Source organism: Rosa chinensis, chromosome 2, assembly GCF_002994745.2.
Source record: "Rosa chinensis cultivar Old Blush chromosome 2, RchiOBHm-V2, whole genome shotgun sequence".
Lineage (NCBI taxonomy): Eukaryota > Viridiplantae > Streptophyta > Magnoliopsida > Rosales > Rosaceae > Rosa > Rosa chinensis.
Window position 1 is genome coordinate 12,086,392 of NC_037089.1, and position 12,788 is coordinate 12,099,179.

The following is a 12,788-nucleotide window of genomic DNA, read 5'->3' on the forward strand; positions in this document are numbered from 1 at the left end:
ACATGCTTCTCATGAAGTTCCCCACACCCAACGGGACATGATGTGTAAAAGGAAGTCAACAACTGGCACGGGAATGTTATTCAACAACTGTGGCACGGTCGACGCACCGCCATGAAATCCTAACAGTAGGAAACTATGCACTGCCACCAAACATTTTTGAGGACCCTCGGGATGACGAGGAGAAATATGTAAAAAAGGAGCTTGTCAACCCAGAAACATCTTTGAAGGTTATCAGCATCTCCAACGAGCACCCTGAGCCGACTGTTCACATCGGCGCTCAGCTAGCCCCAGAGGTAGCGGCTGAACTCGCATAGTTTCTACGTGACAACGCCGCAGTCTTTGTATGGTCCTACGCTGCTATGCCAGGAAACTCCCCTGAGATCATCACACAAAAGTTGAGTATCAAACCATCCTTCTATCCTATGAAGCAGCGGCGAAGGGCCTTCGATGAAGAGATATATCGTGCAATAGGGGAAGAGGTCGCCAAGTTGCAAGGCATTGGGTTCATCCGCTAGGTCAATTATCCCCAGTGGATTTCCAACCTGGTCATGGTCAAGAAACCTAGCGGAAAGTGGCAGATGTGTGTCGACTTCAAAGGTCTTAACAAGGCATGTCCCAAGGATAGCTTCCCGTTACCCCTCATTGATCAACTGGTCGATGCAACCGCTGGACACGAGCTGCTCGGCATGATGGACGCTTTCTCCGGCTATAATCAGATTAAGATGCACCCCTACAACCAGGAATGCACCACCTTCACCACCGACAAGGGCTTATACTGTTACAATGTCATGCCTTTCGGTTTGAAGAACGTCGGTGCAACTTATCAGCGGTTGATGAATGCCATGTTCGCTGAGCATCTTGGCAAGATAATAGAGGTATACGTGGATGACATGTTAGTCAAAAGCATCAAAGCCAGCGGACACGTGGCAAACCTCAGAATCATATTCGCCATTCTATTGGCTTATGGTATGCGCCTCAACCTAGAAAAATGTTTCTTTGGCGTCACCGCTAGCAAATTTCTGGGATACATCATCAGTGAACGGGGCATAGAGGCAAATCTTGACAAGGTACAGGCCATCCTCAACATGAAGGCTCCGGAATGGAAGGTGCATGTTCAGAGCCTCCAAGGCAAACTAACCACCCTCTCTCGGTTCATCTCCAGACTCACTGACAGGTGCCTCCCATTTTTCAAAGTTCTAAAGAGGACCCACAAGAAAGAAATTGACTGGACACCAAATTGTGAGGCGGCATTCCAGAGCTTGAAGGAATACTTGGCAGCAGTCCCACTTATTTCCATCCATGTATAAGAGGATGTATTGTACATCTACCTGGCGGTATCACCATCATTGTACGACGAGAGGGCCAGGAAGAGCTCCTAGTATTCTACGCTGGTAGGGGCATGAACGGGGCAGAGACACAATATACCCCCTGGAGTAGCTCGCTCTCGCACTTATTATCTCCGCTAGACGCCTCTGCCAATACTTCCAGGCCCATACCATCTATGTCTTAACAAACCAACCGCTGAAGCAAGTAATGCAAAACCCTGAACACTCTGGGCGCCTCAGCAAGTGGGCCATCGAGCTCAGGGAGTTCGACATTGACTACAAGCCAAGGACTGCCATGAAAGTCCAGGCAGTGGCAGATTTCATCGCTGAGTTCATCGAGTGGCAGGTATAGAAATGATAACCGCTAAGAAACCAGCCCCCCAGCAGCGGTCAAACTGGAACCTCCCCGCCCAAGAATATTGTCAAAATTACAAAAGAAGCCTTAGCGGCACTAAAAAAGCAAACAAGCCTCAACGGCATTACAAAGCTATGGAGCAGTCTTCACGGATTCTTAGGAGCAGCGGCGACATCCTCACCCTCCAACAGTGGCTGTTGCCCGGCCAGGCGGCTAGTCTAATCAGACCCACGAGCAGTAGGGCTTGGAGTCACCATGGTACCATCAGCACTGGTGTGGGCGGCCATGAAGTCCGCACAGGAATTTTGGAATTGAGTAGGTGGAGTCAGCTGAGAGTCATCCGCCGGACGCGCACCACTCTCTCCACTACCTGAGTGGGCACCCTTAGCTTCAGTAGGAACCACACTGCTAGCAAGTCCCCCCTACCCGACGCCCTGGGGGATTGGGACACCTTCACCCAGTCAATGGCGCCCTTCTGGTTCAGCAAGTCCAGGTTGGCAGTGGCACCAGCCTTCGCCGCCTCCATCATTGCTTGCTTGTACTCCGCAGACTGCTTGAACTACTCCACAACGACAGCCTTCGAGTGGCTCATCTCAGCTTCCAGTCGGGCAACCTCACCCTCCAACTTGTTCACCTCAGCAGATTTGGCGGCAGAGTCCTGCTGAAGAATCTCAACTTTCTTAGCCTTCACCGCTAGTTGGTCCTTCAGCAGAACTATGTCCTGCTCTAGTGTAGAGACGTGGTCGTTCCGCTCAAGGTCCCGTTCAATGGCGACATTCAGCTTGCCACGGGCATCCATAGAGTCGCATTCTGCCTTGGTCAGGCGCCGCTCAACATCAAAAAGCTTATCTTTGGCCTCCCCTAGCTCCCTCTGAAGACCTTCGATCTCCTCCCTCAGCTGCCGCTCAACCCGAGGCTGGCTTGACGCGGCAAGGAACAGCTCGTGCAGCCTGATAGACAGATGTCCAAACGCCGAGCTGAATGGCAACTACTGAATGATTGTCGACTGAACGGTCCCAACCAGTCCGCCGAACCCTAGCCTCTCGCAGAGGTGGAACAGAAACTCCTACTCGGGATCGGTCAGAAACTCCGCGTAGGCAGAGAACGAATCCAGGCCGCCCTGTTGCACCTCCCCAACGACAGCCACAGTCACCGGCTGCGAGGCCTTCTTGGCCTTCTTTTGTTGGCTGGCCCCAATGGTCTCCGCCTCATCTACATCATCTTCCTCATCGGCGTCATTTTGCAGCCGCTTCTTTTGAAGAACCGCCCGTGTGGCACCGGCGGCGACAAGCCTCGAGGTCACCTGCGGCTCCAATACCGCAACTGTAACGGGTTCCCTCCCCGACACCACTCTGTCCTTCTGAGGCCCACGGCGGTTGGCGGGCACTCTCTCCCTCACCTTCTCGGGGGCGGCTTGCACCTTGCTCCCTCCGGTAGCCCCACGATCTGCTCCAGTTCCCGCCTGAACCACGGGCGAACGGTCGGCTCCATGATGCTAGTGATGAGGCATCGATAGCACCACTGGAGTCTCGGACTGGCTCATCGCCAGTGTCTGTGGATCGACGACAGTTTGTTGGGCCGCCAGCCCAGTAGTATACATGCCCTCCAAAAAGTTTGCCAATTCTGGGCGATCCATGGATTTGGCAAAAGCGTCGCGGCTGGCTTTGTTACCCGGTGGAGAATCTACACAAACAACGAGTAAGCTTGGTACAAATTGAGCTAGGGCACAGTTCAGCTGAAATTACTTACCAAGGGCGCGGGTCAACTGTAGGTCGACCAACAGCTCCTAGCCGGTGAGCAGGCGAAGGTCAAGCAAGTTGCGATTCCGCCAACAGCCTTTAATCCTCTCCACGTTGCACTCTTCCTCGCCCGTCAGGTTAAAGCGCAAGCCCTCTACACAAAAAATGAAGTAATGGTTAGAAAAAAGTACAGAGGCATATCATACAAGAAAAACCAGCAACTCCGATCAGCGGAATTTAGCGACAACCTCCTATAGGTTGGAACTCTGACTTAATCCTAAATGTCGGCTCCCCCTCATTCGACCCCGCTTGATGTTCCCACCCAGAGGTAGCAATACAGAAGGTACCCCGCGAAGGAGACATGAAATCCTTCAGATTCTCAATTAGCTTCGGCGCCCCCTAGCGGCGGCTCAGGTTCACTTGCCCACTGCAACCTTGGCGCTTCACGTACACCAATTCGTAGAAGTGTAACACCTCCGCCACGGTTGGACCCTCGCAACCGGACAAGCGCCATAGCGAGTTGAGTGCCATCAACAACCGACACATATTAGGGCAAATTTGCCCAAAGGCGAGGTCGAACTCGCAAATCAGGATTTGGAGATTCGGCAGTAGGGGAAAGGTCACTCCCTGGAGGAAGATGGCCTCGTGCACAGCGGCATGCCCTGCTGGCAAAAACGATGCCCTCTCATCCCTCGTCGGCGGACGCAGCTTCACTACGCCTGGAAGCCGAAACACCAGCTTGAACCTATTCACGGCGGCAACAGTCATCGGTCCTTCCGCCTCGTCAACTGGGGTACCGTCTCGGAGGACCCATGTTGACTCAATCTCCTCTCCGCCAGCCTCTCCCCCATCAGCGGAACCGCTAGCGCCGCTATTGCTCGCTAAGCTCTCCTCGCGCTGCTGGCGTGCGGCAGCATCCTCCCTTGCCCTAGAACTCTCTAGACGCCCAACACGACCCATCGCTATGTCCCTGGTTATGGTCTGTAGCGGCTCAATGTTCAGCGGTTCCGACTGTGGGGTTCCTGCAGGGGCAGACAGACGCAACGAATCAATAAAAACCCTATCGGAACCGCTGAGCGACACGTCAGACTCGGAGTCCTCATTGCTCAAGATCTCTATGACGCTAGCCATCACAAACCCTAAAACCCAAACCAGTCAGTTCAAGCAAGATCTAAACTATCCCTATGTAAGATTTTAGCCAAGAACATCAAGAACAACCAAACCCAGAAAACCCAGAAAGTGCCAAAACAAGAACACATCGCATATACACTCAACCCAGATTCGACCATCTAGCCAATCCCTAAACCTCAACTCTCTGTCAAACACCAAAACCCATCCCTAAACATCACTCTACACCCTCAGAACATGCCAGGGAAGGGCAAAAATCACTCCAAATACCAGAAACATAAACTGCCAGAAAATAACAAAAAAAACCCCAATAAAACAGGGACAAGATGCAAGCTACCAACCTGAAAGATGGGAACACTGGTGCGCTTGATGATGCTCATCTCTGCTTCAAGAAGTCTCCGTCCTCCAAATATCGGTAACCCTACAAATTGGAGAACCTTCTTCTAGGATCTCAGAGCGAAGCTTGAAGACAACGATATTAGTTCAAAGTGCAAAGTGTTAAACCACTGTGGTTTCCCTCTCTTTTATGTCAACATCAAACAAATCTAAACCGTCCGCTGAAAAAATGACATCGCACTACAGCCATACACGTGCCCCACGACCTCATTTACTCTACAAAATCAATAATTACTTGCATTAATGGTGAGGAGGCGGGCGTGCTGCAGGGACGTCATCCCACACGCTAACCCAGTACATGATGGCAACGTGTCAGGCGCCCTCAGACGAAGCGTCTTTATGAAGTAACCTTAAAAAAGGCAAGTATACCAATCGTCAACGCTCCGCTAAGCACAACTCCGCTAGCGGGACTTGTCCCTTTTCATCTTGCAAGTGAGAGTCTCCGCTAAGCTCAACTCCGCTAGCGGGACTTCTCCCTGTTCAACTTGCAAGTGAGAGTTTCCGATAAGCTTAACTCCGCTAGCGGGACTTCTCTTTTTCATTTTGCAAGTGAGAGTCTCCGCTAAGCTCAACTCCGCTAGCGGGACTTCTCCCTTTTCATCTTACAAGTGAGAGTCTCCTCTAAACTCAACTCTACTAGCGGGACTTCTCCCTTTTTATCTTGCAAGCGCGACAGTCTCCTCTGAGCGCAACACCGCTCACTGGGCTACCGCCAAACAGGTCCCTGCGACACTGCTTGCCGCTTACTATCAGCGGAGGGACTTCCGCAACGGCGACTCTCGAGGCAAAGCCTCGTGCTGAAGATGACCGCCACGTGGCGTTATAGTCAGGCTACGTCCCTCAAGGACACGAGACCCCCGTAACTCGGGTACCAAAGATTAGGCTCGCTACCCAACACCCTTTACTCAGTGTAGCTCCCCTCAACAAACAATACACCGACCAAACGGAGGTCTATCTTAGCCGGGGAGTGGGGGACTCCCTTGGGGGCCCACCCGAAAGGGTATAAAGCGTTTGCTCAGTAAGTCCATGGTTGACAACGCACTGACGTTAATTATGCTTTTGCAAGTCTAGCGGAAGTAATGCTTCAAACCGCTAGGCAACTCCCCAACCAAGATTTCCTTCATTGACTGGGGACTTGGGGGAATTGTACTGACATGAGCATTTGCCAAGCATAATTAGCTCTAATGAGCCACGCTCATGCTACCGCCAGCGGTACCAACTCCTGCCAGCGGAGTGAGCTACGGAAACACAGCCAAGCAGGCTACCGCCTGAGCCCCAGATCACCGTCGACGCGCCGCCACACGCCACGTCAAGATGGCATCAGAAGCTCCAGAAGCTGGAAACTGAAGCATATCAATCCCACATCAAAAACATGGAAGAGATCAGCCTCTTCCCCACCTATAAAAGGTTCTCACCTCTCTCCTCATTAATTATGCATTTACTACTTACCTACTGTTATTCTGTGAACACAAATACATTGACTAACTTAGGCATCAGAGAAGAGAAGACCACCCAATGCGGTCTCCCACTGACGCCCTTTGTATTTTACTTGACAGGTAGTGAGAGTAACGGTCACAACATAAGTAGCAATCCGCCCATCGGATCAGCATTAACCAAAGACTTGGGCCACCGCTCAATCTTAAACATTAACAGAACATAAAGTAGGGTTGCTGGAATCTAAGACTTTGAGCTGATGACGAGAGAGAATGCGGTGGAGGTTCTGAGATGAAGGATGACCAATGCGTTGGTGCCATAGTGATAACGACGCAGAACTGAATAGAACTGATGGGGGTGGTCGTGGAGTTGGGGTGATGAGGCCAATAGGATAGAGTCCGGCAGTACTAGAAGGGTCGCGAAACATATCCGCACCCTTTCGAAGATCCTTAATAGGACAAGAAGAAGGAGTAAGAATCAGTGCACATTTATTATCATGAAGAAAGCGATTTGCAGATAAGAGATTTTGAGAAATTTATGGAACATGAAGAATATTGGTCAATTTGGTTGAAGAGTTGGAGAAAGGGAGTATAGCAAGAGTAGAGCCAGTGTTTTGAATGTTCAAACCTTCACCGTTACCGATGGTCACTGTGTCAAGTCCATTGTATGGAGTGTGGATGCTGAGATTGTTAAGATCCGCACTGACATGGTTGGTGGTACCACTGTCAAGATACCACAGAGAGCTTGATGCATCAACCTGATCTTCAGGAGTGTAGGAGGTCATAGGCATAACACCAGAATGTGGAGGTTGTGCTCGGCAGGTGGGTGCCAGCATTGTAGCAAGTCGGGGTAGTGGGAGACGACCTTGGTAGGCATGGTTGTGGCGGTGGAAACATTCCGGGGCACGGTGGTTGTTGAAACCACAGAGCTGGTGATTATACTCATTTATATGTGTGTAATTATATCTAAAACACTATAAATAAGCTAATTCTCAAGTCAATTATAATGTAATTAATCCCTTTTTATTTATTTTGTAGTAAATAAGCGGAGTTGTGGATTATGGAAGAAATTGTGCGAAATTTGAGCAAAATGGAGTTTCCGACAAAAGGACGAAATTGTCGACACGGTAAACCATGGTCAATGCAAGCTAGAGAGCGAAACCCGGCTAGTCTCTTGATAATACATATGGAAATATTCGAGATTGTGGAATGTGAGAAGAAAGAAAAATAGAAACAACGAAGAAGAAGAAAATTGCAGAAAAGAGAAAAGGTTATATTAATTAATCATTAACTTGATTAATTAATCAAGCATCTGATTAATTAAACGTCCACCTCCAGCCATTAACTTGCAGCAATTACATTAATTGCTTAAGCCAATTAAAAGCCAATACGTGGCTGGCCATCAGCATGTTTTTTTTTTTTTTATCTTCTCTTCCTCACGTACTCAACACGTGTAACTTATCTATGAGGAAGACCAACAGTCACCCATTCTCGATCTCTTCTCTCTCCATTATATATATACACACCCTAATTCTCTCTCTCACCTCAATTTCTCCAACAGTGCCGCAACCTCACCCCAGACCCCAAAATCCTCTCTTCCTTCTTCTCCAACAGTGCCGAACCCATCTCCATCTCTCTTTCTCCACCATTTTTAAATCTCTTACCATTTTCACTCACCCATCATCTCACACTCTCTCCTCTTCCCTTCTTCATTTTTTAATTTCATCTTTTGGGATTGGACACTCAGGGTCTCAAGGGAATTATCATCAGGAGTACCACACCTTAATTTGGGTAGTTGGGTGAAGAAATTGCTTGATTCATACTAGCTCATAGCTAGAAGTGACCAAGCTAACTCTCCCCTCTCTTCCTTATTATCTATTTCATAATTTTTATATACTTTTGTTGATGAATTCTTGTATGGGTTGTGAGTAGTTTAATTTTGGGAGTTAGGGTTGTGAAGCCCTAACTCATCTTGTATAAATATCGATGCTTTAATTTTAATAAATGCAATTTTCATTGTGTATGCTTTAAATCCGAATGTATTGGTCCTTAGAAGCATGTTTCTAGGCTTTGTCACCCTTTGAAATTATGTTGTAGGCAATTGTGATGAATAGATTGATAAATTGACAACTTATTGGTCTTGTTGTATCTAGGATTTAAGTGTGGTAACCATTAGCTAGCTTAATTGTAGCTAAGCTTGCTTGGGTCTCTATTATCTTGCACTCTAGGCCTCTAATTTTAGATATTGCGGCCTTAACCGGCGTAATGCCTAAGTTAGAGAGTTGATTGTGGCCTTAACCGGCATAGTCAATACACCGAAAGGATAATTGGTTTAGTAGCCTTAACCGGTACTAGATACGGGACTCGACACATATAGGAAATGCATGCATTTGTGAAATTGGTATCGATATTTGCAAGATAGTAAGTGTGAATCACCCGACGCTCCCATGTTCCCATTAATTTGAAAATCAAAATTTAATTTCTTGCTTGATAATTAGTTTTTTGCTTTTATTTTAGTTTGCATTTAATTTAGTTAATTCCCAATTCAAAAATCCCAAACAAAATTCTACATTCCATTGTGCATAACTCATTTAGGCTACAAGTTAGTGGCTTTGATTAGGCTTAGTGTGAGCTAAGCCGAGCATTGCCGAGGCTTGGTGCCTTGTGAATATTATTTTACTTTATTTTATTTTATTTTTAATTTTCATTGTATGCTTTTAAGTTATTCTAGCGCCAATTACCTCGGTTAGGTCCAACACCTAATCCCCGAGGTACGATAATCAAGGTTTTAATACTTCCCTTACTTGACAACGATTCATACGCTTGCGAAGAGTTTATGAACCAAGTCGAGCTGGCAACGAGAAGGACGGAGATTAAGGCGAGAGTTGAGAGGAGGATCAAATTGGTGCTCAGGATAAGGTGGGAAGGGATTTGGAGGAGTGGGAAGTAGAGGGGCTTGATTTTGTTGACAATTCTAGAGGTTGGTGAAGCGAAGAGCATTGTTGAGGTAGCGAGTTCTGTAGCTGGTGGAACGAGAGTTTTGATTTGGAACACGGTTTGTGTTTCTGGGTCTTGATGAAGTAGAGGTAGTAAAGGCTTGAGAGTTGGTGTTGTTGGGCTGGAAAAGTGAGGTGGGGTTGGCCCGATGTTCAATTTCAATCTTTTAACTTAAAAGTAAGCCATAGAGCTCATCCTCTGTCACAGGATCAGAGCGCACGCTGATAGAGGTAGTGGTAGTGAAGGCCTCATAGTCATCAATGACACCGTGAAGAGTGTGGGCGACAAGGTCGTTGTCATCAAGAGGTGCTCCAGTGGCGGCAAGAGCATCAGCAACCGTCTTGATTTGCTGCATATAGTCGGTGATGGAGAGGCTACCCTTTTGAATGGTTTGAATCCGTCTTTTCAATTGGAGAACATGGGATTTGGTCAAGGCAACAAGTCGGCGCTCAAGAGTAAGCCAAAGAGAGCTTGCAAAGGTAGAGCCGACTGTGAAAGGGAGGACGGACTCAAAGAGAGAGGCAATCAGCCAAATTCGACAGGTACGATCTTTCTTGACCCATTTAGTGTAGGTTGGATTGAGATTGTTGTTGATGAACTAGGGTGGGCAGGATTCAGATCCGTCCACCATGCCATACATCTCATAGTTCTGGAACACAATGGTAGTGATATCCTTCCAAAGAAGATAGTTTTCTTTGGTGAGCTTGAGTGGGATGAAGTTACTAACATGATTGGGTATGGAGGAGGCAGAGAGAAGTTGGGAAGCAATTTCTGGTGAGAGAACGAGTTGGGTGGGAAGAGGGGGATTTGGAGAGCTGGGTGCATCGGTAGGAGCCATTAAAATTGGATGAGAGGGAGTGAAAAAAGAGTTGGACTGAGAGAGATGGATCATATGCCTTTCAGCTGAAGCTGTGATACCATAAAGAGAATTAAAGAGCTTTGAAAAAGATGAAGGCTAAAAACATGTTTGTATTGCCACAGTAGATAACTATTTATACAACAATAGTAGAAACTAAGAGACAGATAATCACATGTGAAGCTACTGATGTACAATTGAGGATGTGGTTAGGATTGGTCTTGCTCTACTGATGTACAATTAAGGATGTGGTTAGGATTAGTCTTGCTCTGTAATGTGGTTCCAAGACTTGTCTGATGTACTTTCATAACAGAGCACGCCTTGTCTCTTGGTGGTGTGCTCTTGGGCTTTTGACTTGGTGTCATCTTCTGCATTCTCAATGCATGTGAGATGGTGACTTTGTTATGGTGAAGAGTTACTGTTATTACATAACATATTTCGGAGTTTAATTATAGTTGTGCCCCTAAGGGAGGGCTTTAAGAGCGAAACCCTAAATCTAGGGATAATTCTGGACGTTTTGGTCCATATTCTCGCTCTAATGAGGAAGGTAACCGCCAAAATAGGCGGACACGGAACCAAATAGGTCAACGTGAAAAGAGAGAAGAAGGCAACACCTCTGGCCATATTGGTGGTGCCACCAACACTAAGAGCCATCCTAATGATGCTTTCAAGGCACCTCACTCAATGGAGTCTGAGCACAGAGATATATATTCTTGATGTGGAGCATCCGGTCATTGGGCACACATTTGTAGAGCTCATGAGAATATTGTCACCGCCTACAAAGCATATTGTGAAGCAAGAGAAGCTCACTGTGTGAAACAAGAAGATCAAGAAGGTGATCTCAAACTACGGGTTGAAGATTTTAAATTAGGCCAAGATCAAGAGACTGGCGATTTTGAATAAAGTTTTTATTTTTCAAGAGATGTAATAGGCAATTGCCATATATTTTGTACTAAATGTCATTGGTTAAGTTTTTCTTCAACTAGGCTCATCCAAAGCAAGTATGATGTCTAGGAAAGTTTTGAGATAAGTGGTACTTAAGCGAGCTTTACTCCACCTACATCTCTCTACTCACCTGGTCATATTTATTTTGGAGTTACCAAAAGAAATTAAACGACTACCTTTGTTTTGTATTAGCTAGTTTCGGCATTAGATTTTCTTTTGGTCAAAGAAACAATGATGTACACACTGGTTTATGAATAAAATTTTGAGTTCTTTTCACTATGATACCATTTTAATTCTAAGCATATCTCTGTGACTATGATGGCTGGGCCATCAGGATTAGTTCAAGGACATGGAATTGCCCAAATTCCTCTTGGCAAATGGCACCTTGATTACTGTCGCATAAACTCTCTATTCTCTTATGAGTGAACGGATTCAATGCGGAAACTCATATAGAGAATGAAAAAGAGTTCCTTTGCATTATCTCTAATGATTGCGAACAAAGGCGCATCTTAGAGAAACTTATGTGTCTCTCTGATGGAATTTATGTCACCACTATTCAAGCTATTAAATCCACTAAAGTTATGAGAGAAAATCTCTTGGATTTAGACACATATTGGCTTTGTCACGACAGGATAAATCAATGTAGTCTTGATATGATGATCCGTTTACTAAAGACTTCACATGAACATCCCTTCTTTCAAGAGAAATGAAGCACGAATCAAAGTTTAATTCCTAAACTAAGAGTGATCATCACTACTGCCTCTGGCACCGCCACCGTCCCTAGGGCTGGTGCAGTCTATATCCATGACACCATGGATGGCACCCATCATGGTGATGGTCCCCCAGGTGATGCTACAATCATCAACTTTACTTTTAATAGCGTCTTAGACGCTTAGGCCCAACCAAAATTCTCATTGGTTGCTTCTAAGGCCCCTAGGTCGTTCTACAAAGCCTATTCCTTAAGGAAATTAGGATTGAGACCGTCCTAGACAAAGGATTCGGAAACATTCAATCTGTTCTTACATAGAATCCGAGGGGATTCTATGGACCAATTTAACCAACCTGCGAATGTTTAAATATTTCATGATGTTGGTTGACATGCAAACACGTTGGTCACTTGTTGTGCCATTATTCACTTGTCACGCTGCTTACACTACACTCCTAGCATAGATCATATGACAACGGGCTCAATCCCGGATCATCCTATTCAGTCAATTGGACTTGACAATGCCAAAGAGTTTACATTGAAGACTTTCAATGGTTATTGCATATCACTGAGACTAATGTTGGATATCATATTCCCATATACACACCAAAATGGTCTCGCGGAACAACTACAATGGTAGCCCAGACTTTGGTAATGCGCACTAATCTCCCTATATCTGCTTAGGATGATGCAGCTATGCTAATTGATCTACGATCCACTGTCACTTAATCTATCTCAGTGTTACAGCTAGTGACTGGGTACAAGTATTTCGTACCTACACATATTTGAGTGTGATATTTATGTGCCTCTTGCGCCGCCACAGCTCACTTAAATGGGTCCTCATAAACAAATGGGAAAATACGTTGGATTTGAGACTCCAACAACCGTCCGCCACTTAATACCCTTGC